Source organism: Leptonotus elevatus, chromosome 9 (genome assembly GCF_054856555.1).
Source record: "Leptonotus elevatus isolate MCC_2025b chromosome 9, RoL_Lele_1.0, whole genome shotgun sequence".
NCBI lineage: Eukaryota > Metazoa > Chordata > Actinopteri > Syngnathiformes > Syngnathidae > Leptonotus > Leptonotus elevatus.
This window is the reverse complement of record NC_141247.1, coordinates 3,564,540-3,584,633: the sequence shown is the minus strand read 5'-3', so window position 1 is coordinate 3,584,633 and position 20,094 is coordinate 3,564,540. Positions and strand designations below refer to the sequence as shown.

The 20,094-nt window shown below is 41.4% G+C and overlaps 40 non-coding genes across 40 annotated transcripts; all 40 read right to left on the bottom strand.

Moving 5' to 3' along the window:
* Positions 1-53: 53 nt before the first annotated feature.
* LOC147167954 (U5 spliceosomal RNA) lies at positions 54-166 on the bottom strand. Its single transcript, XR_015096133.1, has one exon. It is a non-coding gene; the product is annotated as a U5 spliceosomal RNA (small nuclear RNA).
* Positions 167-561: 395 nt separating this feature from the next.
* On the bottom strand, positions 562-674 carry LOC147167953 (U5 spliceosomal RNA). The gene has a single exon (XR_015096204.1). It is a non-coding gene; the product is annotated as a U5 spliceosomal RNA (small nuclear RNA).
* Positions 675-1,068: 394 nt separating this feature from the next.
* On the bottom strand, positions 1,069-1,181 carry LOC147167952 (U5 spliceosomal RNA). Its single transcript, XR_015096134.1, has one exon. It is a non-coding gene; the product is annotated as a U5 spliceosomal RNA (small nuclear RNA).
* A 394-nt stretch (positions 1,182-1,575) lies between these two features.
* LOC147167951 (U5 spliceosomal RNA) lies at positions 1,576-1,688 on the bottom strand. Its single transcript, XR_015096203.1, has one exon. It is a non-coding gene; the product is annotated as a U5 spliceosomal RNA (small nuclear RNA).
* Positions 1,689-2,083: 395 nt separating this feature from the next.
* On the bottom strand, positions 2,084-2,196 carry LOC147167950 (U5 spliceosomal RNA). The gene has a single exon (XR_015096120.1). It is a non-coding gene; the product is annotated as a U5 spliceosomal RNA (small nuclear RNA).
* Positions 2,197-2,591: 395 nt separating this feature from the next.
* Positions 2,592-2,704, bottom strand: LOC147167949 (U5 spliceosomal RNA). The gene has a single exon (XR_015096202.1). It is a non-coding gene; the product is annotated as a U5 spliceosomal RNA (small nuclear RNA).
* A 394-nt stretch (positions 2,705-3,098) lies between these two features.
* LOC147167948 (U5 spliceosomal RNA) lies at positions 3,099-3,211 on the bottom strand. Its single transcript, XR_015096122.1, has one exon. It is a non-coding gene; the product is annotated as a U5 spliceosomal RNA (small nuclear RNA).
* Positions 3,212-3,606: 395 nt separating this feature from the next.
* LOC147167947 (U5 spliceosomal RNA) lies at positions 3,607-3,719 on the bottom strand. Its single transcript, XR_015096107.1, has one exon. It is a non-coding gene; the product is annotated as a U5 spliceosomal RNA (small nuclear RNA).
* Positions 3,720-4,113: 394 nt separating this feature from the next.
* LOC147167946 (U5 spliceosomal RNA) lies at positions 4,114-4,226 on the bottom strand. The gene has a single exon (XR_015096201.1). It is a non-coding gene; the product is annotated as a U5 spliceosomal RNA (small nuclear RNA).
* Positions 4,227-4,621: 395 nt separating this feature from the next.
* LOC147167945 (U5 spliceosomal RNA) lies at positions 4,622-4,734 on the bottom strand. The gene has a single exon (XR_015096108.1). It is a non-coding gene; the product is annotated as a U5 spliceosomal RNA (small nuclear RNA).
* A 395-nt stretch (positions 4,735-5,129) lies between these two features.
* On the bottom strand, positions 5,130-5,242 carry LOC147167944 (U5 spliceosomal RNA). Its single transcript, XR_015096199.1, has one exon. It is a non-coding gene; the product is annotated as a U5 spliceosomal RNA (small nuclear RNA).
* Positions 5,243-5,636: 394 nt separating this feature from the next.
* On the bottom strand, positions 5,637-5,749 carry LOC147167943 (U5 spliceosomal RNA). Its single transcript, XR_015096095.1, has one exon. It is a non-coding gene; the product is annotated as a U5 spliceosomal RNA (small nuclear RNA).
* Positions 5,750-6,144: 395 nt separating this feature from the next.
* LOC147167942 (U5 spliceosomal RNA) lies at positions 6,145-6,257 on the bottom strand. Its single transcript, XR_015096097.1, has one exon. It is a non-coding gene; the product is annotated as a U5 spliceosomal RNA (small nuclear RNA).
* A 394-nt stretch (positions 6,258-6,651) lies between these two features.
* On the bottom strand, positions 6,652-6,764 carry LOC147167941 (U5 spliceosomal RNA). The gene has a single exon (XR_015096198.1). It is a non-coding gene; the product is annotated as a U5 spliceosomal RNA (small nuclear RNA).
* Positions 6,765-7,159: 395 nt separating this feature from the next.
* LOC147167940 (U5 spliceosomal RNA) lies at positions 7,160-7,272 on the bottom strand. Its single transcript, XR_015096142.1, has one exon. It is a non-coding gene; the product is annotated as a U5 spliceosomal RNA (small nuclear RNA).
* A 394-nt stretch (positions 7,273-7,666) lies between these two features.
* On the bottom strand, positions 7,667-7,779 carry LOC147167939 (U5 spliceosomal RNA). The gene has a single exon (XR_015096132.1). It is a non-coding gene; the product is annotated as a U5 spliceosomal RNA (small nuclear RNA).
* A 394-nt stretch (positions 7,780-8,173) lies between these two features.
* Positions 8,174-8,286, bottom strand: LOC147167938 (U5 spliceosomal RNA). Its single transcript, XR_015096197.1, has one exon. It is a non-coding gene; the product is annotated as a U5 spliceosomal RNA (small nuclear RNA).
* Positions 8,287-8,681: 395 nt separating this feature from the next.
* LOC147167937 (U5 spliceosomal RNA) lies at positions 8,682-8,794 on the bottom strand. The gene has a single exon (XR_015096196.1). It is a non-coding gene; the product is annotated as a U5 spliceosomal RNA (small nuclear RNA).
* A 394-nt stretch (positions 8,795-9,188) lies between these two features.
* LOC147167936 (U5 spliceosomal RNA) lies at positions 9,189-9,301 on the bottom strand. Its single transcript, XR_015096195.1, has one exon. It is a non-coding gene; the product is annotated as a U5 spliceosomal RNA (small nuclear RNA).
* A 395-nt stretch (positions 9,302-9,696) lies between these two features.
* LOC147167935 (U5 spliceosomal RNA) lies at positions 9,697-9,809 on the bottom strand. The gene has a single exon (XR_015096086.1). It is a non-coding gene; the product is annotated as a U5 spliceosomal RNA (small nuclear RNA).
* Positions 9,810-10,204: 395 nt separating this feature from the next.
* On the bottom strand, positions 10,205-10,317 carry LOC147167934 (U5 spliceosomal RNA). Its single transcript, XR_015096194.1, has one exon. It is a non-coding gene; the product is annotated as a U5 spliceosomal RNA (small nuclear RNA).
* A 394-nt stretch (positions 10,318-10,711) lies between these two features.
* LOC147167933 (U5 spliceosomal RNA) lies at positions 10,712-10,824 on the bottom strand. The gene has a single exon (XR_015096094.1). It is a non-coding gene; the product is annotated as a U5 spliceosomal RNA (small nuclear RNA).
* Positions 10,825-11,219: 395 nt separating this feature from the next.
* LOC147167932 (U5 spliceosomal RNA) lies at positions 11,220-11,332 on the bottom strand. The gene has a single exon (XR_015096106.1). It is a non-coding gene; the product is annotated as a U5 spliceosomal RNA (small nuclear RNA).
* Positions 11,333-11,726: 394 nt separating this feature from the next.
* LOC147167931 (U5 spliceosomal RNA) lies at positions 11,727-11,839 on the bottom strand. Its single transcript, XR_015096081.1, has one exon. It is a non-coding gene; the product is annotated as a U5 spliceosomal RNA (small nuclear RNA).
* A 395-nt stretch (positions 11,840-12,234) lies between these two features.
* LOC147167930 (U5 spliceosomal RNA) lies at positions 12,235-12,347 on the bottom strand. Its single transcript, XR_015096193.1, has one exon. It is a non-coding gene; the product is annotated as a U5 spliceosomal RNA (small nuclear RNA).
* Positions 12,348-12,741: 394 nt separating this feature from the next.
* Positions 12,742-12,854, bottom strand: LOC147167929 (U5 spliceosomal RNA). The gene has a single exon (XR_015096192.1). It is a non-coding gene; the product is annotated as a U5 spliceosomal RNA (small nuclear RNA).
* Positions 12,855-13,249: 395 nt separating this feature from the next.
* Positions 13,250-13,362, bottom strand: LOC147167928 (U5 spliceosomal RNA). Its single transcript, XR_015096140.1, has one exon. It is a non-coding gene; the product is annotated as a U5 spliceosomal RNA (small nuclear RNA).
* Positions 13,363-13,756: 394 nt separating this feature from the next.
* LOC147167927 (U5 spliceosomal RNA) lies at positions 13,757-13,869 on the bottom strand. The gene has a single exon (XR_015096131.1). It is a non-coding gene; the product is annotated as a U5 spliceosomal RNA (small nuclear RNA).
* Positions 13,870-14,263: 394 nt separating this feature from the next.
* LOC147167926 (U5 spliceosomal RNA) lies at positions 14,264-14,376 on the bottom strand. The gene has a single exon (XR_015096079.1). It is a non-coding gene; the product is annotated as a U5 spliceosomal RNA (small nuclear RNA).
* Positions 14,377-14,770: 394 nt separating this feature from the next.
* On the bottom strand, positions 14,771-14,883 carry LOC147167925 (U5 spliceosomal RNA). Its single transcript, XR_015096191.1, has one exon. It is a non-coding gene; the product is annotated as a U5 spliceosomal RNA (small nuclear RNA).
* A 395-nt stretch (positions 14,884-15,278) lies between these two features.
* Positions 15,279-15,391, bottom strand: LOC147167924 (U5 spliceosomal RNA). The gene has a single exon (XR_015096093.1). It is a non-coding gene; the product is annotated as a U5 spliceosomal RNA (small nuclear RNA).
* A 395-nt stretch (positions 15,392-15,786) lies between these two features.
* On the bottom strand, positions 15,787-15,899 carry LOC147167923 (U5 spliceosomal RNA). Its single transcript, XR_015096105.1, has one exon. It is a non-coding gene; the product is annotated as a U5 spliceosomal RNA (small nuclear RNA).
* Positions 15,900-16,293: 394 nt separating this feature from the next.
* Positions 16,294-16,406, bottom strand: LOC147167922 (U5 spliceosomal RNA). Its single transcript, XR_015096147.1, has one exon. It is a non-coding gene; the product is annotated as a U5 spliceosomal RNA (small nuclear RNA).
* A 395-nt stretch (positions 16,407-16,801) lies between these two features.
* Positions 16,802-16,914, bottom strand: LOC147167921 (U5 spliceosomal RNA). The gene has a single exon (XR_015096075.1). It is a non-coding gene; the product is annotated as a U5 spliceosomal RNA (small nuclear RNA).
* A 394-nt stretch (positions 16,915-17,308) lies between these two features.
* LOC147167920 (U5 spliceosomal RNA) lies at positions 17,309-17,421 on the bottom strand. Its single transcript, XR_015096190.1, has one exon. It is a non-coding gene; the product is annotated as a U5 spliceosomal RNA (small nuclear RNA).
* A 395-nt stretch (positions 17,422-17,816) lies between these two features.
* On the bottom strand, positions 17,817-17,929 carry LOC147167919 (U5 spliceosomal RNA). The gene has a single exon (XR_015096139.1). It is a non-coding gene; the product is annotated as a U5 spliceosomal RNA (small nuclear RNA).
* A 394-nt stretch (positions 17,930-18,323) lies between these two features.
* On the bottom strand, positions 18,324-18,436 carry LOC147167918 (U5 spliceosomal RNA). The gene has a single exon (XR_015096130.1). It is a non-coding gene; the product is annotated as a U5 spliceosomal RNA (small nuclear RNA).
* A 394-nt stretch (positions 18,437-18,830) lies between these two features.
* LOC147167917 (U5 spliceosomal RNA) lies at positions 18,831-18,943 on the bottom strand. Its single transcript, XR_015096188.1, has one exon. It is a non-coding gene; the product is annotated as a U5 spliceosomal RNA (small nuclear RNA).
* A 395-nt stretch (positions 18,944-19,338) lies between these two features.
* Positions 19,339-19,451, bottom strand: LOC147167916 (U5 spliceosomal RNA). The gene has a single exon (XR_015096187.1). It is a non-coding gene; the product is annotated as a U5 spliceosomal RNA (small nuclear RNA).
* Positions 19,452-19,845: 394 nt separating this feature from the next.
* LOC147167915 (U5 spliceosomal RNA) lies at positions 19,846-19,958 on the bottom strand. Its single transcript, XR_015096186.1, has one exon. It is a non-coding gene; the product is annotated as a U5 spliceosomal RNA (small nuclear RNA).
* Between the last annotated feature and the right edge of the window lie 136 nt (positions 19,959-20,094).

Here is a 20,094-nt window from a genome sequence, read left to right as displayed (position 1 = left end):
TACAATTCCAGCAAGAGTGCAACACGAGTGATCTTTTTGTTAACATTCAGAGATGCTCTGACGAAGCAGAGCAACAAAAAATTGCCATTAACTCATTCTATCCCTCTCCACGGAAATCTTTAGTAAAAGGCGAAAGATTTGTACGCTTTGAAGAGAAATGTGAGCTGCTTTGGAGTGTGCTACGGAAAAACAAATAGCCTTTAACCGATACCCCTGACAGTCAAGGTTTCTTTTTGTGTTGAATGATGGAAGGCACAGACCAAATTCGACATCAGCATGTCCCAGGGACCGATCAAGTTGAAAAACAAATTATACGTATGATCCGGGCGATGAACTTGCTCAATCGGCTTTTCGAGCCAGAGGAATGGATGGCGTCCATTACGCAATGGTTTGTTGTACAGTGGACAATCATGGAATCAAAGCCAAAATTTGTATCTGTATCAAAACCTAACTACTGTACAAGTTGGATTTCCACAACAGTCATCTGGGTAATTCAGCTAAATCTTAGTACAATTCCAGCAAGAGTGCAACATGAGTGATCTTTTTGTTAACATTCAGAGACGCTCTGACGAAGCAGAGCAACAAAAAATTGCCATTAACTCATTCTATCCCTCTCCACGGAAATCTTTAGTAAAAGGCGAAAGATTTGTACGCTTTGAAGAGAAATGTGAGCTGCTTTGGCGTGTGCTACGGAAAAACAAATAGCCTTTAACCGATACCCCCGACAGTCAAGGTTTCTTTTTGTGTTGAATGATGGAAGGCACAGACCAAATTCGACATCAGCGTTGCCCAGGGACCGACAAGTTTAAAAACAAATTGTACGTATGATCCGGGCGATGAACTTGCTCAATCGGCTTTTCGAGCCAGAGGAATGGATGGCGTCCATTACGCAATGGTTTGTTGTACAGTGGACAATCATGGAATCAAAGCCAAAATTTGTATCTGTATCAAAACCTAACTACTGTACAAGTTGGATTTCCACAACAGTCATCTGGGTAATTCAGCTAAATCTTAGTACAATTCCAGCAAGAGTGCAACATGAGTGATCTTTTTGTTAACATTCAGAGACGCTCTGACGAAGCAGAGCAACAAAAAATTGCCATTAACTCATTCTATCCCTCTCCACGGAAATCTTTAGTAAAAAGCGAAAGATTTGTACGCTTTGAAGAGAAATGTGAGCTGCTTTGGAGTGTGCTACGGAAAAACAAATAGCCTTTAACCGATACACCCGACAGTCAAGGTTTCTTTTTGTGTTGAATGATGGAAGGCACAGACCAAATTCGACATCAGCGTTGCCCAGGGACCGACAAGTTTAAAAACAAATTGTACGTATGATCCGGGCGATGAACTTGCTCAATCGGCTTTTCGAGCCAGAGGAATGGATGGCGTCCATTACGCAATGGTTTGTTGTACAGTGGACAATCATGGAATCAAAGCCAAAATTTGTATCTGTATCAAAACCTAACTACTGTACAAGTTGGATTTCCACAACAGTCATCTGGGTAATTCAGCTAAATCTTAGTACAATTCCAGCAAGAGTGCAACATGAGTGATCTTTTTGTTAACATTCAGAGACGCTCTGACGAAGCAGAGCAACAAAAAATTGCCATTAACTCATTCTATCCCTCTCCACGGAAATCTTTAGTAAAAGGCGAAAGATTTGTACGCTTTGAAGAGAAATGTGAGCTGCTTTGGAGTGTGCTACGGAAAAACAAATAGCCTTTAACCGATACCCCCGACAGTCAAGGTTTCTTTTTGTGTTGAATGATGGAAGGCACAGACCAAATTCGACATCAGCATGTCCCAGGGACCGATCAAGTTGAAAAACAAATTGTACGTATGATCCGGGCGATTAACTTGCTCAATCGGCTTTTCGAGCCAGAGGAATGGATGGCGTCCATTACGCAATGGTTTGTTGTACAGTGGACAATCATGGAATCAAAGCCAAAATTTGTATCTGTATCAAAACCTAACTACTGTACAAGTTGGATTTCCACAACAGTCATCTGGGTAATTCAGCTAAATCTTAGTACAATTCCAGCAAGAGTGCAACACGAGTGATCTTTTTGTTAACATTCAGAGATGCTCTGACGAAGCAGAGCAACAAAAAATTGCCATTAACTCATTCTATCCCTCTCCACGGAAATCTTTAGTAAAAGGCGAAAGATTTGTACGCTTTGAAGAGAAATGTGAGCTGCTTTGGAGTGTGCTACGGAAAAACAAATAGCCTTTAACCGATACCCCTGACAGTCAAGGTTTCTTTTTGTGTTGAATGATGGAAGGCACAGACCAAATTCGACATCAGCATGTCCCAGGGACCGATCAAGTTGAAAAACAAATTATACGTATGATCCGGGCGATGAACTTGCTCAATCGGCTTTTCGAGCCAGAGGAATGGATGGCGTCCATTACGCAATGGTTTGTTGTACAGTGGACAATCATGGAATCAAAGCCAAAATTTGTATCTGTATCAAAACCTAACTACTGTACAAGTTGGATTTCCACAACAGTCATCTGGGTAATTCAGCTAAATCTTAGTACAATTCCAGCAAGAGTGCAACATGAGTGATCTTTTTGTTAACATTCAGAGACGCTCTGACGAAGCAGAGCAACAAAAAATTGCCATTAACTCATTCTATCCCTCTCCACGGAAATCTTTAGTAAAAGGCGAAAGATTTGTACGCTTTGAAGAGAAATGTGAGCTGCTTTGGCGTGTGCTACGGAAAAACAAATAGCCTTTAACCGATACCCCCGACAGTCAAGGTTTCTTTTTGTGTTGAATGATGGAACGCACAGACCAAATTCGACATCAGCGTTGCCAAGGGACCGACAAGTTTAAAAACAAATTGTACGTATGATCCGAGCGATGAACTTGCTCAATCGGCTTTTCGAGCCAGAGGAATGGATGGCGTCCATTACGCAATGGTTTGTTGTACAGTGGACAATCATGGAATCAAAGCCAAAATTTGTATCTGTATCAAAACCTAACTACTGTACAAGTTGGATTTCCACAACAGTCATCTGGGTAATTCAGCTAAATCTTAGTACAATTCCAGCAAGAGTGCAACATGTGTGATCTTTTTGTTAACATTCAGAGACGCTCTGACGAAGCAGAGCAACAAAAAATTGCCATTAACTCATTCTATCCCTCTCCACAGAAATCTTTAGTAAAAGGCGAAAGATTTGTACGCTTTGAAGAGAAATGTGAGCTGCTTTGGAGCGTGCTACGGAAAAACAAATAGCCTTTAACCGATACCCCTGACAGTCAAGGTTTCTTTTTGTGTTGAATGATGGAAGGCACAGACCAAATTCGACATCAGCATGTCCCAGGGACCGATCAAGTTGAAAAACAAATTGTACGTATGATCCGGGCGATGAACTTGCTCAATCGGCTTTTCGAGCCAGAGGAATGGATGGCGTCCATTACGCAATGGTTTGTTGTACAGTGGACAATCATGGAATCAAAGCCAAAATTTGTATCTGTATCAAAACCTAACTACTGTACGAGTTGGATTTCCACAACAGTCATCTGGGTAATTCAGCTAAATCTTAGTACAATTCCAGCAAGAGTGCAACATGAGTGATCTTTTTGTTAACATTCAGAGATGCTCTGACGAAGCAGAGCAACAAAAAATTGCCATTAACTCATTCTATCCCTCTCCACGGAAATCTTTAGTAAAAAGCGAAAGATTTGTACGCTTTGAAGAGAAATGTGAGCTGCTTTGGAGTGTGCTACGGAAAAACAAATAGCCTTTAACCGATACCCCCGACAGTCAAGGTTTCTTTTTGTGTTGAATGATGGAAGGCACAGACCAAATTCGACATCAGCGTTGCCCAGGGACCGACAAGTTTAAAAACAAATTATACGTATGATCCGGGCGATGAACTTGCTCAATCGGCTTTTCGAGCCAGAGGAATGGATGGCGTCCATTACGCAATGGTTTGTTGTACAGTGGACAATCATGGAATCAAAGCCAAAATTTGTATCTGTATCAAAACCTAACTACTGTACAAGTTGGATTTCCACAACAGTCATCTGGGTAATTCAGCTAAATCTTAGTACAATTCCAGCAAGAGTGCAACATGAGTGATCTTTTTGTTAACATTCAGAGACGCTCTGACGAAGCAGAGCAACAAAAAATTGCCATTAACTCATTCTATCCCTCTCCACGGAAATCTTTAGTAAAAGGCGAAAGATTTGTACGCTTTGAAGAGAAATGTGAGCTGCTTTGGAGTGTGCTACGGAAAAACAAATAGCCTTTAACCGATACCCCCGACAGTCAAGGTTTCTTTTTGTGTTGAATGATGGAAGGCACAGACCAAATTCGACATCAGCATGTCCCAGGGACCGATCAAGTTGAAAAACAAATTGTACGTATGATCCGGGCGATGAACTTGCTCAATCGGCTTTTCGAGCCAGAGGAATGGATGGCGTCCATTACGCAATGGTTTGTTGTACAGTGGACAATCATGGAATCAAAGCCAAAATTTGTATCTGTATCAAAACCTAACTACTGTACAAGTTGGATTTCCACAACAGTCATCTGGGTAATTCAGCTAAATCTTAGTACAATTCCAGCAAGAGTGCAACACGAGTGATCTTTTTGTTAACATTCAGAGATGCTCTGACGAAGCAGAGCAACAAAAAATTGCCATTAACTCATTCTATCCCTCTCCACGGAAATCTTTAGTAAAAGGCGAAAGATTTGTACGCTTTGAAGAGAAATGTGAGCTGCTTTGGAGTGTGCTACGGAAAAACAAATAGCCTTTAACCGATACCCCTGACAGTCAAGGTTTCTTTTTGTGTTGAATGATGGAAGGCACAGACCAAATTCGACATCAGCATGTCCCAGGGACCGATCAAGTTGAAAAACAAATTATACGTATGATCCGGGCGATGAACTTGCTCAATCGGCTTTTCGAGCCAGAGGAATGGATGGCGTCCATTACGCAATGGTTTGTTGTACAGTGGACAATCATGGAATCAAAGCCAAAATTTGTATCTGTATCAAAACCTAACTACTGTACAAGTTGGATTTCCACAACAGTCATCTGGGTAATTCAGCTAAATCTTAGTACAATTCCAGCAAGAGTGCAACATGAGTGATCTTTTTGTTAACATTCAGAGACGCTCTGACGAAGCAGAGCAACAAAAAATTGCCATTAACTCATTCTATCCCTCTCCACGGAAATCTTTAGTAAAAGGCGAAAGATTTGTACGCTTTGAAGAGAAATGTGAGCTGCTTTGGCGTGTGCTACGGAAAAACAAATAGCCTTTAACCGATACCCCCGACAGTCAAGGTTTCTTTTTGTGTTGAATGATGGAACGCACAGACCAAATTCGACATCAGCGTTGCCAAGGGACCGACAAGTTTAAAAACAAATTGTACGTATGATCCGAGCGATGAACTTGCTCAATCGGCTTTTCGAGCCAGAGGAATGGATGGCGTCCATTACGCAATGGTTTGTTGTACAGTGGACAATCATGGAATCAAAGCCAAAATTTGTATCTGTATCAAAACCTAACTACTGTACAAGTTGGATTTCCACAACAGTCATCTGGGTAATTCAGCTAAATCTTAGTACAATTCCAGCAAGAGTGCAACACGAGTGATCTTTTTGTTAACATTCAGAGATGCTCTGACGAAGCAGAGCAACAAAAAATTGCCATTAACTCATTCTATCCCTCTCCACAGAAATCTTTAGTAAAAGGCGAAAGATTTGTACGCTTTGAAGAGAAATGTGAGCTGCTTTGGAGCGTGCTACGGAAAAACAAATAGCCTTTAACCGATACCCCTGACAGTCAAGGTTTCTTTTTGTGTTGAATGATGGAAGGCACAGACCAAATTCGACATCAGCATGTCCCAGGGACCGATCAAGTTGAAAAACAAATTGTACGTATGATCCGGGCGATGAACTTGCTCAATCGGCTTTTCGAGCCAGAGGAATGGATGGCGTCCATTACGCAATGGTTTGTTGTACAGTGGACAATCATGGAATCAAAGCCAAAATTTGTATCTGTATCAAAACCTAACTACTGTACAAGTTGGATTTCCACAACAGTCATCTGGGTAATTCAGCTAAATCTTAGTACAATTCCAGCAAGAGTGCAACACGAGTGATCTTTTTGTTAACATTCAGAGATGCTCTGACGAAGCAGAGCAACAAAAAATTGCCATTAACTCATTCTATCCCTCTCCACGGAAATCTTTAGTAAAAGGCGAAAGATTTGTACGCTTTGAAGAGAAATGTGAGCTGCTTTGGAGTGTGCTACGGAAAAACAAATAGCCTTTAACCGATACCCCCGACAGTCAAGGTTTCTTTTTGTGTTGAATGATGGAAGGCACAGACCAAATTCGACATCAGCGTTGCCCAGGGACCGACAAGTTTAAAAACAAATTGTACGTATGATCCGGGCGATGAACTTGCTCAATCGGCTTTTCGAGCCAGAGGAATGGATGGCGTCCATTACGCAATGGTTTGTTGTACAGTGGACAATCATGGAATCAAAGCCAAAATTTGTATCTGTATCAAAACCTAACTACTGTACAAGTTGGATTTCCACAACAGTCATCTGGGTAATTCAGCTAAATCTTAGTACAATTCCAGCAAGAGTGCAACATGAGTGATCTTTTTGTTAACATTCAGAGACGCTCTGACGAAGCAGAGCAACAAAAAATTGCCATTAACTCATTCTATCCCTCTCCACGGAAATCTTTAGTAAAAGGCGAAAGATTTGTACGCTTTGAAGAGAAATGTGAGCTGCTTTGGAGTGTGCTACGGAAAAACAAATAGCCTTTAACCGATACCCCCGACAGTCAAGGTTTCTTTTTGTGTTGAATGATGGAAGGCACAGACCAAATTCGACATCAGCATGTCCCAGGGACCGATCAAGTTGAAAAACAAATTGTACGTATGATCCGGGCGATGAACTTGCTCAATCGGCTTTTCGAGCCAGAGGAATGGATGGCGTCCATTACGCAATGGTTTGTTGTACAGTGGACAATCATGGAATCAAAGCCAAAATTTGTATCTGTATCAAAACCTAACTACTGTACGAGTTGGATTTCCACAACAGTCATCTGGGTAATTCAGCTAAATCTTAGTACAATTCCAGCAAGAGTGCAACACGAGTGATCTTTTTGTTAACATTCAGAGATGCTCTGACGAAGCAGAGCAACAAAAAATTGCCATTAACTCATTCTATCCCTCTCCACAGAAATCTTTAGTAAAAGGCGAAAGATTTGTACGCTTTGAAGAGAAATGTGAACTGCTTTGGAGTGTGCTACGGAAAAACAAATAGCCTTTAACCGATACCCCCGACAGTCAAGGTTTCTTTTTGTGTTGAATGATGGAAGGCACAGACCAAATTCGACATCAGCGTTGCCCAGGGACCGACAAGTTTAAAAACAAATTGTACGTATGATCCGGGCGATGAACTTGCTCAATCGGCTTTTCGAGCCAGAGGAATGGATGGCGTCCATTACGCAATGGTTTGTTGTACAGTGGACAATCATGGAATCAAAGCCAAAATTTGTATCTGTATCAAAACCTAACTACTGTACAAGTTGGATTTCCACAACAGTCATCTGGGTAATTCAGCTAAATCTTAGTACAATTCCAGCAAGAGTGCAACATGAGTGATCTTTTTGTTAACATTCAGAGACGCTCTGACGAAGCAGAGCAACAAAAAATTGCCATTAACTCATTCTATCCCTCTCCACGGAAATCTTTAGTAAAAAGCGAAAGATTTGTACGCTTTGAAGAGAAATGTGAGCTGCTTTGGAGTGTGCTACGGAAAAACAAATAGCCTTTAACCGATACACCCGACAGTCAAGGTTTCTTTTTGTGTTGAATGATGGAAGGCACAGACCAAATTCGACATCAGCGTTGCCCAGGGACCGACAAGTTTAAAAACAAATTGTACGTATGATCCGGGCGATGAACTTGCTCAATCGGCTTTTCGAGCCAGAGGAATGGATGGCGTCCATTACGCAATGGTTTGTTGTACAGTGGACAATCATGGAATCAAAGCCAAAATTTGTATCTGTATCAAAACCTAACTACTGTACAAGTTGGATTTCCACAACAGTCATCTGGGTAATTCAGCTAAATCTTAGTACAATTCCAGCAAGAGTGCAACATGAGTGATCTTTTTGTTAACATTCAGAGACGCTCTGACGAAGCAGAGCAACAAAAAATTGCCATTAACTCATTCTATCCCTCTCCACGGAAATCTTTAGTAAAAGGCGAAAGATTTGTACGCTTTGAAGAGAAATGTGAGCTGCTTTGGAGTGTGCTACGGAAAAACAAATAGCCTTTAACCGATACCCCCGACAGTCAAGGTTTCTTTTTGTGTTGAATGATGGAAGGCACAGACCAAATTCGACATCAGCATGTCCCAGGGACCGATCAAGTTGAAAAACAAATTGTACGTATGATCCGGGCGATGAACTTGCTCAATCGGCTTTTCGAGCCAGAGGAATGGATGGCGTCCATTACGCAATGGTTTGTTGTACAGTGGACAATCATGGAATCAAAGCCAAAATTTGTATCTGTATCAAAACCTAACTACTGTACAAGTTGGATTTCCACAACAGTCATCTGGGTAATTCAGCTAAATCTTAGTACAATTCCAGCAAGAGTGCAACATGAGTGATCTTTTTGTTAACATTCAGAGACGCTCTGACGAAGCAGAGCAACAAAAAATTGCCATTAACTCATTCTATCCCTCTCCACGGAAATCTTTAGTAAAAGGCGAAAGATTTGTACGCTTTGAAGAGAAATGTGAGCTGCTTTGGAGTGTGCTACGGAAAAACAAATAGCCTTTAACCGATACCCCCGACAGTCAAGGTTTCTTTTTGTGTTGAATGATGGAAGGCACAGACCAAATTCGACATCAGCGTTGCCCAGGGACCGACAAGTTTAAAAACAAATTATACGTATGATCCGGGCGATGAACTTGCTCAATCGGCTTTTCGAGCCAGAGGAATGGATGGCGTCCATTACGCAATGGTTTGTTGTACAGTGGACAATCATGGAATCAAAGCCAAAATTTGTATCTGTATCAAAACCTAACTACTGTACAAGTTGGATTTCCACAACAGTCATCTGGGTAATTCAGCTAAATCTTAGTACAATTCCAGCAAGAGTGCAACATGAGTGATCTTTTTGTTAACATTCAGAGACGCTCTGACGAAGCAGAGCAACAAAAAATTGCCATTAACTCATTCTATCCCTCTCCACGGAAATCTTTAGTAAAAGGCGAAAGATTTGTACGCTTTGAAGAGAAATGTGAGCTGCTTTGGAGTGTGCTACGGAAAAACAAATAGCCTTTAACCGATACCCCCGACAGTCAAGGTTTCTTTTTGTGTTGAATGATGGAAGGCACAGACCAAATTCGACATCAGCATGTCCCAGGGACCGATCAAGTTGAAAAACAAATTGTACGTATGATCCGGGCGATGAACTTGCTCAATCGGCTTTTCGAGCCAGAGGAATGGATGGCGTCCATTACGCAATGGTTTGTTGTACAGTGGACAATCATGGAATCAAAGCCAAAATTTGTATCTGTATCAAAACCTAACTACTGTACAAGTTGGATTTCCACAACAGTCATCTGGGTAATTCAGCTAAATCTTAGTACAATTCCAGCAAGAGTGCAACACGAGTGATCTTTTTGTTAACATTCAGAGATGCTCTGACGAAGCAGAGCAACAAAAAATTGCCATTAACTCATTCTATCCCTCTCCACGGAAATCTTTAGTAAAAGGCGAAAGATTTGTACGCTTTGAAGAGAAATGTGAGCTGCTTTGGAGTGTGCTACGGAAAAACAAATAGCCTTTAACCGATACCCCTGACAGTCAAGGTTTCTTTTTGTGTTGAATGATGGAAGGCACAGACCAAATTCGACATCAGCATGTCCCAGGGACCGATCAAGTTGAAAAACAAATTATACGTATGATCCGGGCGATGAACTTGCTCAATCGGCTTTTCGAGCCAGAGGAATGGATGGCGTCCATTACGCAATGGTTTGTTGTACAGTGGACAATCATGGAATCAAAGCCAAAATTTGTATCTGTATCAAAACCTAACTACTGTACAAGTTGGATTTCCACAACAGTCATCTGGGTAATTCAGCTAAATCTTAGTACAATTCCAGCAAGAGTGCAACATGAGTGATCTTTTTGTTAACATTCAGAGACGCTCTGACGAAGCAGAGCAACAAAAAATTGCCATTAACTCATTCTATCCCTCTCCACGGAAATCTTTAGTAAAAGGCGAAAGATTTGTACGCTTTGAAGAGAAATGTGAGCTGCTTTGGCGTGTGCTACGGAAAAACAAATAGCCTTTAACCGATACCCCCGACAGTCAAGGTTTCTTTTTGTGTTGAATGATGGAACGCACAGACCAAATTCGACATCAGCGTTGCCAAGGGACCGACAAGTTTAAAAACAAATTGTACGTATGATCCGAGCGATGAACTTGCTCAATCGGCTTTTCGAGCCAGAGGAATGGATGGCGTCCATTACGCAATGGTTTGTTGTACAGTGGACAATCATGGAATCAAAGCCAAAATTTGTATCTGTATCAAAACCTAACTACTGTACAAGTTGGATTTCCACAACAGTCATCTGGGTAATTCAGCTAAATCTTAGTACAATTCCAGCAAGAGTGCAACACGAGTGATCTTTTTGTTAACATTCAGAGATGCTCTGACGAAGCAGAGCAACAAAAAATTGCCATTAACTCATTCTATCCCTCTCCACAGAAATCTTTAGTAAAAGGCGAAAGATTTGTACGCTTTGAAGAGAAATGTGAGCTGCTTTGGAGCGTGCTACGGAAAAACAAATAGCCTTTAACCGATACCCCTGACAGTCAAGGTTTCTTTTTGTGTTGAATGATGGAAGGCACAGACCAAATTCGACATCAGCATGTCCCAGGGACCGATCAAGTTGAAAAACAAATTGTACGTATGATCCGGGCGATGAACTTGCTCAATCGGCTTTTCGAGCCAGAGGAATGGATGGCGTCCATTACGCAATGGTTTGTTGTACAGTGGACAATCATGGAATCAAAGCCAAAATTTGTATCTGTATCAAAACCTAACTACTGTACGAGTTGGATTTCCACAACAGTCATCTGGGTAATTCAGCTAAATCTTAGTACAATTCCAGCAAGAGTGCAACATGAGTGATCTTTTTGTTAACATTCAGAGATGCTCTGACGAAGCAGAGCAACAAAAAATTGCCATTAACTCATTCTATCCCTCTCCACGGAAATCTTTAGTAAAAAGCGAAAGATTTGTACGCTTTGAAGAGAAATGTGAGCTGCTTTGGAGTGTGCTACGGAAAAACAAATAGCCTTTAACCGATACCCCCGACAGTCAAGGTTTCTTTTTGTGTTGAATGATGGAAGGCACAGACAAAATTCGACATCAGCGTTGCCCAGGGACCGACAAGTTTAAAAACAAATTATACGTATGATCCGGGCGATGAACTTGCTCAATCGGCTTTTCGAGCCAGAGGAATGGATGGCGTCCATTACGCAATGGTTTGTTGTACAGTGGACAATCATGGAATCAAAGCCAAAATTTGTATCTGTATCAAAACCTAACTACTGTACAAGTTGGATTTCCACAACAGTCATCTGGGTAATTCAGCTAAATCTTAGTACAATTCCAGCAAGAGTGCAACACGAGTGATCTTTTTGTTAACATTCAGAGATGCTCTGACGAAGCAGAGCAACAAAAAATTGCCATTAACTCATTCTATCCCTCTCCACGGAAACCTTTAGTAAAAGGCGAAAGATTTGTACGCTTTGAAGAGAAATGTGAGCTGCTTTAGAGTGTGCTACGGAAAAACAAATAGCCTTTAACCGATACCCCTGACAGTCAAGGTTTCTTTTTGTGTTGAATGATGGAAGGCACAGACCAAATTCGACATCAGCATGTCCCAGGGACCGATCAAGTTGAAAAACAAATTGTACGTATGATCCGGGCGATGAACTTGCTCAATCGGCTTTTCGAGCCAGAGGAATGGATGGCGTCCATTACGCAATGGTTTGTTGTACAGTGGACAATCATGGAATCAAAGCCAAAATTTGTATCTGTATCAAAACCTAACTACTGTACAAGTTGGATTTCCACAACAGTCATCTGGGTAATTCAGCTAAATCTTAGTACAATTCCAGCAAGAGTGCAACACGAGTGATCTTTTTGTTAACATTCAGAGACGCTCTGACGAAGCAGAGCAACAAAAAATTGCCATTAACTCATTCTATCCCTCTCCACGGAAATCTTTAGTAAAAGGCGAAAGATTTGTACGCTTTGAAGAGAAATGTGAGCTGCTTTGGAGTGTGCTACGGAAAAACAAATAGCCTTTAACCGATACCCCCGACAGTCAAGGTTTCTTTTTGTGTTGAATGATGGAAGGCACAGACCAAATTCGACATCAGCGTTGCCCAGGGACCGACAAGTTTAAAAACAAATTGTACGTATGATCCGGGCGATGAACTTGCTCAATCGGCTTTTCGAGCCAGAGGAATGGATGGCGTCCATTACGCAATGGTTTGTTGTACAGTGGACAATCATGGAATCAAAGCCAAAATTTGTATCTGTATCAAAACCTAACTACTGTACAAGTTGGATTTCCACAACAGTCATCTGGGTAATTCAGCTAAATCTTAGTACAATTCCAGCAAGAGTGCAACATGAGTGATCTTTTTGTTAACATTCAGAGACGCTCTGACGAAGCAGAGCAACAAAAAATTGCCATTAACTCATTCTATCCCTCTCCACGGAAATCTTTAGTAAAAGGCGAAAGATTTGTACGCTTTGAAGAGAAATGTGAGCTGCTTTGGAGTGTGCTACGGAAAAACAAATAGCCTTTAACCGATACCCCCGACAGTCAAGGTTTCTTTTTGTGTTGAATGATGGAAGGCACAGACCAAATTCGACATCAGCATGTCCCAGGGACCGATCAAGTTGAAAAACAAATTGTACGTATGATCCGGGCGATGAACTTGCTCAATCGGCTTTTCGAGCCAGAGGAATGGATGGCGTCCATTACGCAATGGTTTGTTGTACAGTGGACAATCATGGAATCAAAGCCAAAATTTGTATCTGTATCAAAACCTAACTACTGTACGAGTTGGATTTCCACAACAGTCATCTGGGTAATTCAGCTAAATCTTAGTACAATTCCAGCAAGAGTGCAACACGAGTGATCTTTTTGTTAACATTCAGAGATGCTCTGACGAAGCAGAGCAACAAAAAATTGCCATTAACTCATTCTATCCCTCTCCACAGAAATCTTTAGTAAAAGGCGAAAGATTTGTACGCTTTGAAGAGAAATGTGAACTGCTTTGGAGTGTGCTACGGAAAAACAAATAGCCTTTAACCGATACCCCCGACAGTCAAGGTTTCTTTTTGTGTTGAATGATGGAAGGCACAGACCAAATTCGACATCAGCGTTGCCCAGGGACCGACAAGTTTAAAAACAAATTGTACGTATGATCCGGGCGATGAACTTGCTCAATCGGCTTTTCGAGCCAGAGGAATGGATGGCGTCCATTACGCAATGGTTTGTTGTACAGTGGACAATCATGGAATCAAAGCCAAAATTTGTATCTGTATCAAAACCTAACTACTGTACAAGTTGGATTTCCACAACAGTCATCTGGGTAATTCAGCTAAATCTTAGTACAATTCCAGCAAGAGTGCAATATGAGTGATCTTTTTGTTAACATTCAGAGACGCTCTGACGAAGCAGAGCAACAAAAAATTGCCATTAACTCATTCTATCCCTCTCCACGGAAATCTTTAGTAAAAAGCGAAAGATTTGTACGCTTTGAAGAGAAATGTGAGCTGCTTTGGAGTGTGCTACGGAAAAACAAATAGCCTTTAACCGATACACCCGACAGTCAAGGTTTCTTTTTGTGTTGAATGATGGAAGGCACAGACCAAATTCGACATCAGCGTTGCCCAGGGACCGACAAGTTTAAAAACAAATTGTACGTATGATCCGGGCGATGAACTTGCTCAATCGGCTTTTCGAGCCAGAGGAATGGATGGCGTCCATTACGCAATGGTTTGTTGTACAGTGGACAATCATGGAATCAAAGCCAAAATTTGTATCTGTATCAAAACCTAACTACTGTACAAGTTGGATTTCCACAACAGTCATCTGGGTAATTCAGCTAAATCTTAGTACAATTCCAGCAAGAGTGCAACACGAGTGATCTTTTTGTTAACATTCAGAGACGCTCTGACGAAGCAGAGCAACAAAAAATTGCCATTAACTCATTCTATCCCTCTCCACGGAAATCTTTAGTAAAAGGCAAAAGATTTGTACGCTTTGAAGAGAAATGTGAGCTACTTTGGAGTGTGCTACGGAAAAACAAATAGCCTTTAACCGATACCCCCGACAGTCAAGGTTTCTTTTTGTGTTGAATGATGGAACGCACAGACCAAATTCGACATCAGCGTTGCCAAGGGACCGACAAGTTTAAAAACAAATTGTACGTATGATCCGAGCGATGAACTTGCTCAATCGGCTTTTCGAGCCAGAGGAATGGATGGCGTCCATTACGCAATGGTTTGTTGTACAGTGGACAATCATGGAATCAAAGCCAAAATTTGTATCTGTATCAAAACCTAACTACTGTACAAGTTGGATTTCCACAACAGTCATCTGGGTAATTCAGCTAAATCTTAGTACAATTCCAGCAAGAGTGCAACATGAGTGATCTTTTTGTTAACATTCAGAGACGCTCTGACGAAGCAGAGCAACAAAAAATTGCCATTAACTCATTCTATCCCTCTCCACGGAAATCTTTAGTAAAAGGCGAAAGATTTGTACGCTTTGAAGAGAAATGTGAGCTGCTTTGGAGTGTGCTACGGAAAAACAAATAGCCTTTAACCGATACCCCCGACAGTCAAGGTTTCTTTTTGTGTTGAATGATGGAAGGCACAGACCAAATTCGACATCAGCATGTCCCAGGGACCGATCAAGTTGAAAAACAAATTGTACGTATGATCCGGGCGATGAACTTGCTCAATCGGCTTTTCGAGCCAGAGGAATGGATGGCGTCCATTACGCAATGGTTTGTTGTACAGTGGACAATCATGGAATCAAAGCCAAAATTTGTATCTGTATCAAAACCTAACTACTGTACAAGTTGGATTTCCACAACAGTCATCTGGGTAATTCAGCTAAATCTTAGTACAATTCCAGCAAGAGTGCAACACGAGTGATCTTTTTGTTAACATTCAGAGATGCTCTGACGAAGCAGAGCAACAAAAAATTGCCATTAACTCATTCTATCCCTCTCCACAGAAATCTTTAGTAAAAGGCGAAAGATTTGTACGCTTTGAAGAGAAATGTGAGCTGCTTTGGAGCGTGCTACGGAAAAACAAATAGCCTTTAACCGATACCCCTGACAGTCAAGGTTTCTTTTTGTGTTGAATGATGGAAGGCACAGACCAAATTCGACATCAGCATGTCCCAGGGACCGATCAAGTTGAAAAACAAATTGTACGTATGATCCGGGCGATGAACTTGCTCAATCGGCTTTTCGAGCCAGAGGAATGGATGGCGTCCATTACGCAATGGTTTGTTGTACAGTGGACAATCATGGAATCAAAGCCAAAATTTGTATCTGTATCAAAACCTAACTACTGTACGAGTTGGATTTCCACAACAGTCATCTGGGTAATTCAGCTAAATCTTAGTACAATTCCAGCAAGAGTGCAACATGAGTGATCTTTTTGTTAACATTCAGAGATGCTCTGACGAAGCAGAGCAACAAAAAATTGCCATTAACTCATTCTATCCCTCTCCACGGAAATCTTTAGTAAAAAGCGAAAGATTTGTACGCTTTGAAGAGAAATGTGAGCTGCTTTGGAGTGTGCTACGGAAAAACAAATAGCCTTTAACCGATACCCCCGACAGTCAAGGTTTCTTTTTGTGTTGAATGATGGAAGGCACAGACAAAATTCGACATCAGCGTTGCCCAGGGACCGACAAGTTTAAAAACAAATTATACGTATGATCCGGGCGATGAACTTGCTCAATCGGCTTTTCGAGCCAGAGGAATGGATGGCGTCCATTACGCAATGGTTTGTTGTACAGTGGACAATCATGGAATCAAAGCCAAAATTTGTATCTGTATCAAAACCTAACTACTGTACAAGTTGGATTTCCACAACAGTCATCTGGGTAATTCAGCTAAATCTTAGTACAATTCCAGCAAGAGTGCAACACGAGTGATCTTTTTGTTAACATTCAGAGATGCTCTGACGAAGCAGAGGAACAAAAAATTGCCATTAACTCATTCTATCCCTCTCCACGGAAACCTTTAGTAAAAGGCGAAAGATTTGTACGCTTTGAAGAGAAATGTGAGCTGCTTTAGAGTGTGCTACGGAAAAACAAATAGCCTTTAACCGATACCCCTGACAGTCAAGGTTTCTTTTTGTGTTGAATGATGGAAGGCACAGACCAAATTCGACATCAGCATGTCCCAGGGACCGATCAAGTTGAAAAACAAATTGTACGTATGATCCGGGCGATGAACTTGCTCAATCGGCTTTTCGAGCCAGAGGAATGGATGGCGTCCATTACGCAATGGTTTGTTGTACAGTGGACAATCATGGAATCAAAGCCAAAATTTGTATCTGTATCAAAACCTAACTACTGTACAAGTTGGATTTCCACAACAGTCATCTGGGTAATTCAGCTAAATCTTAGTACAATTCCAGCAAGAGTGCAACACGAGTGATCTTTTTGTTAACATTCAGAGATGCTCTGACGAAGCAGAGCAACAAAAAATTGCCATTAACTCATTCTATCCCTCTCCACGGAAATCTTTAGTAAAAGGCGAAAGATTTGTACGCTTTGAAGAGAAATGTGAGCTGCTTTGGAGTGTGCTACGGAAAAACAAATAGCCTTTAACCGATACCCCCGACAGTCAAGGTTTCTTTTTGTGTTGAATGATGGAAGGCACAGACCAAATTCGACATCAGCGTTGCCCAGGGACCGACAAGTTTAAAAACAAATTGTACGTATGATCCGGGCGATGAACTTGCTCAATCGGCTTTTCGAGCCAGAGGAATGGATGGCGTCCATTACGCAATGGTTTGTTGTACAGTGGACAATCATGGAATCAAAGCCAAAATTTGTATCTGTATCAAAACCTAACTACTGTACAAGTTGGATTTCCACAACAGTCATCTGGGTAATTCAGCTAAATCTTAGTACAATTCCAGCAAGAGTGCAACATGAGTGATCTTTTTGTTAACATTCAGAGACGCTCTGACGAAGCAGAGCAACAAAAAATTGCCATTAACTCATTCTATCCCTCTCCACGGAAATCTTTAGTAAAAGGCGAAAGATTTGTACGCTTTGAAGAGAAATGTGAGCTGCTTTGGAGTGTGCTACGGAAAAACAAATAGCCTTTAACCGATACCCCCGACAGTCAAGGTTTCTTTTTGTGTTGAATGATGGAAGGCACAGACCAAATTCGACATCAGCATGTCCCAGGGACCGATCAAGTTGAAAAACAAATTGTACGTATGATCCGGGCGATGAACTTGCTCAATCGGCTTTTCGAGCCAGAGGAATGGATGGCGTCCATTACGCAATGGTTTGTTGTACAGTGGACAATCATGGAATCAAAGCCAAAATTTGTATCTGTATCAAAACCTAACTACTGTACGAGTTGGATTTCCACAACAGTCATCTGGGTAATTCAGCTAAATCTTAGTACAATTCCAGCAAGAGTGCAACACGAGTGATCTTTTTGTTAACATTCAGAGATGCTCTGACGAAGCAGAGCAACAAAAAATTGCCATTAACTCATTCTATCCCTCTCCACAGAAATCTTTAGTAAAAGGCGAAAGATTTGTACGCTTTGAAGAGAAATGTGAACTGCTTTGGAGTGTGCTACGGAAAAACAAATAGCCTTTAACCGATACCCCCGACAGTCAAGGTTTCTTTTTGTGTTGAATGATGGAAGGCACAGACCAAATTCGACATCAGCGTTGCCCAGGGACCGACAAGTTTAAAAACAAATTGTACGTATGATCCGGGCGATGAACTTGCTCAATCGGCTTTTCGAGCCAGAGGAATGGATGGCGTCCATTACGCAATGGTTTGTTGTACAGTGGACAATCATGGAATCAAAGCCAAAATTTGTATCTGTATCAAAACCTAACTACTGTACAAGTTGGATTTCCACAACAGTCATCTGGGTAATTCAGCTAAATCTTAGTACAATTCCAGCAAGAGTGCAACATGAGTGATCTTTTTGTTAACATTCAGAGACGCTCTGACGAAGCAGAGCAACAAAAAATTGCCATTAACTCATTCTATCCCTCTCCACGGAAATCTTTAGTAAAAAGCGAAAGATTTGTACGCTTTGAAGAGAAATGTGAGCTGCTTTGGAGTGTGCTACGGAAAAACAAATAGCCTTTAACCGATACACCCGACAGTCAAGGTTTCTTTTTGTGTTGAATGATGGAAGGCACAGACCAAATTCGACATCAGCGTTGCCCAGGGACCGACAAGTTTAAAAACAAATTGTACGTATGATCCGGGCGATGAACTTGCTCAATCGGCTTTTCGAGCCAGAGGAATGGATGGCGTCCATTACGCAATGGTTTGTTGTACAGTGGACAATCATGGAATCAAAGCCAAAATTTGTATCTGTATCAAAACCTAACTACTGTACAAGTTGGATTTCCACAACAGTCATCTGGGTAATTCAGCTAAATCTTAGTACAATTCCAGCAAGAGTGCAACATGAGTGATCTTTTTGTTAACATTCAGAGACGCTCTGACGAAGCAGAGCAACAAAAAATTGCCATTAACTCATTCTATCCCTCTCCACGGAAATCTTTAGTAAAAGGCGAAAGATTTGTACGCTTTGAAGAGAAATGTGAGCTGCTTTGGAGTGTGCTACGGAAAAACAAATAGCCTTTAACCGATACCCCCGACAGTCAAGGTTTCTTTTTGTGTTGAATGATGGAAGGCACAGACCAAATTCGACATCAGCATGTCCCAGGGACCGATCAAGTTGAAAAACAAATTGTACGTATGATCCGGGCGATGAACTTGCTCAATCGGCTTTTCGAGCCAGAGGAATGGATGGCGTCCATTACGCAATGGTTTGTTGTACAGTGGACAATCATGGAATCAAAGCCAAAATTTGTATCTGTATCAAAACCTAACTACTGTACAAGTTGGATTTCCACAACAGTCATCTGGGTAATTCAGCTAAATCTTAGTACAATTCCAGCAAGAGTGCAACATGAGTGATCTTTTTGTTAACATTCAGAGACGCTCTGACGAAGCAGAGCAACAAAAAATTGCCATTAACTCATTCTATCCCTCTCCACGGAAATCTTTAGTAAAAGGCGAAAGATTTGTACGCTTTGAAGAGAAATGTGAGCTGCTTTGGAGTGTGCTACGGAAAAACAAATAGCCTTTAACCGATACCCCCGACAGTCAAGGTTTCTTTTTGTGTTGAATGATGGAAGGCACAGACCAAATTCGACATCAGCGTTGCCCAGGGACCGACAAGTTTAAAAACAAATTATACGTATGATCCGGGCGATGAACTTGCTCAATCGGCTTTTCGAGCCAGAGGAATGGATGGCGTCCATTACGCAATGGTTTGTTGTACAGTGGACAATCATGGAATCAAAGCCAAAATTTGTATCTGTATCAAAACCTAACTACTGTACAAGTTGGATTTCCACAACAGTCATCTGGGTAATTCAGCTAAATCTTAGTACAATTCCAGCAAGAGTGCAACATGAGTGATCTTTTTGTTAACATTCAGAGACGCTCTGACGAAGCAGAGCAACAAAAAATTGCCATTAACTCATTCTATCCCTCTCCACGGAAATCTTTAGTAAAAGGCGAAAGATTTGTACGCTTTGAAGAGAAATGTGAGCTGCTTTGGAGTGTGCTACGGAAAAACAAATAGCCTTTAACCGATACCCCCGACAGTCAAGGTTTCTTTTTGTGTTGAATGATGGAAGGCACAGACCAAATTCGACATCAGCATGTCCCAGGGACCGATCAAGTTGAA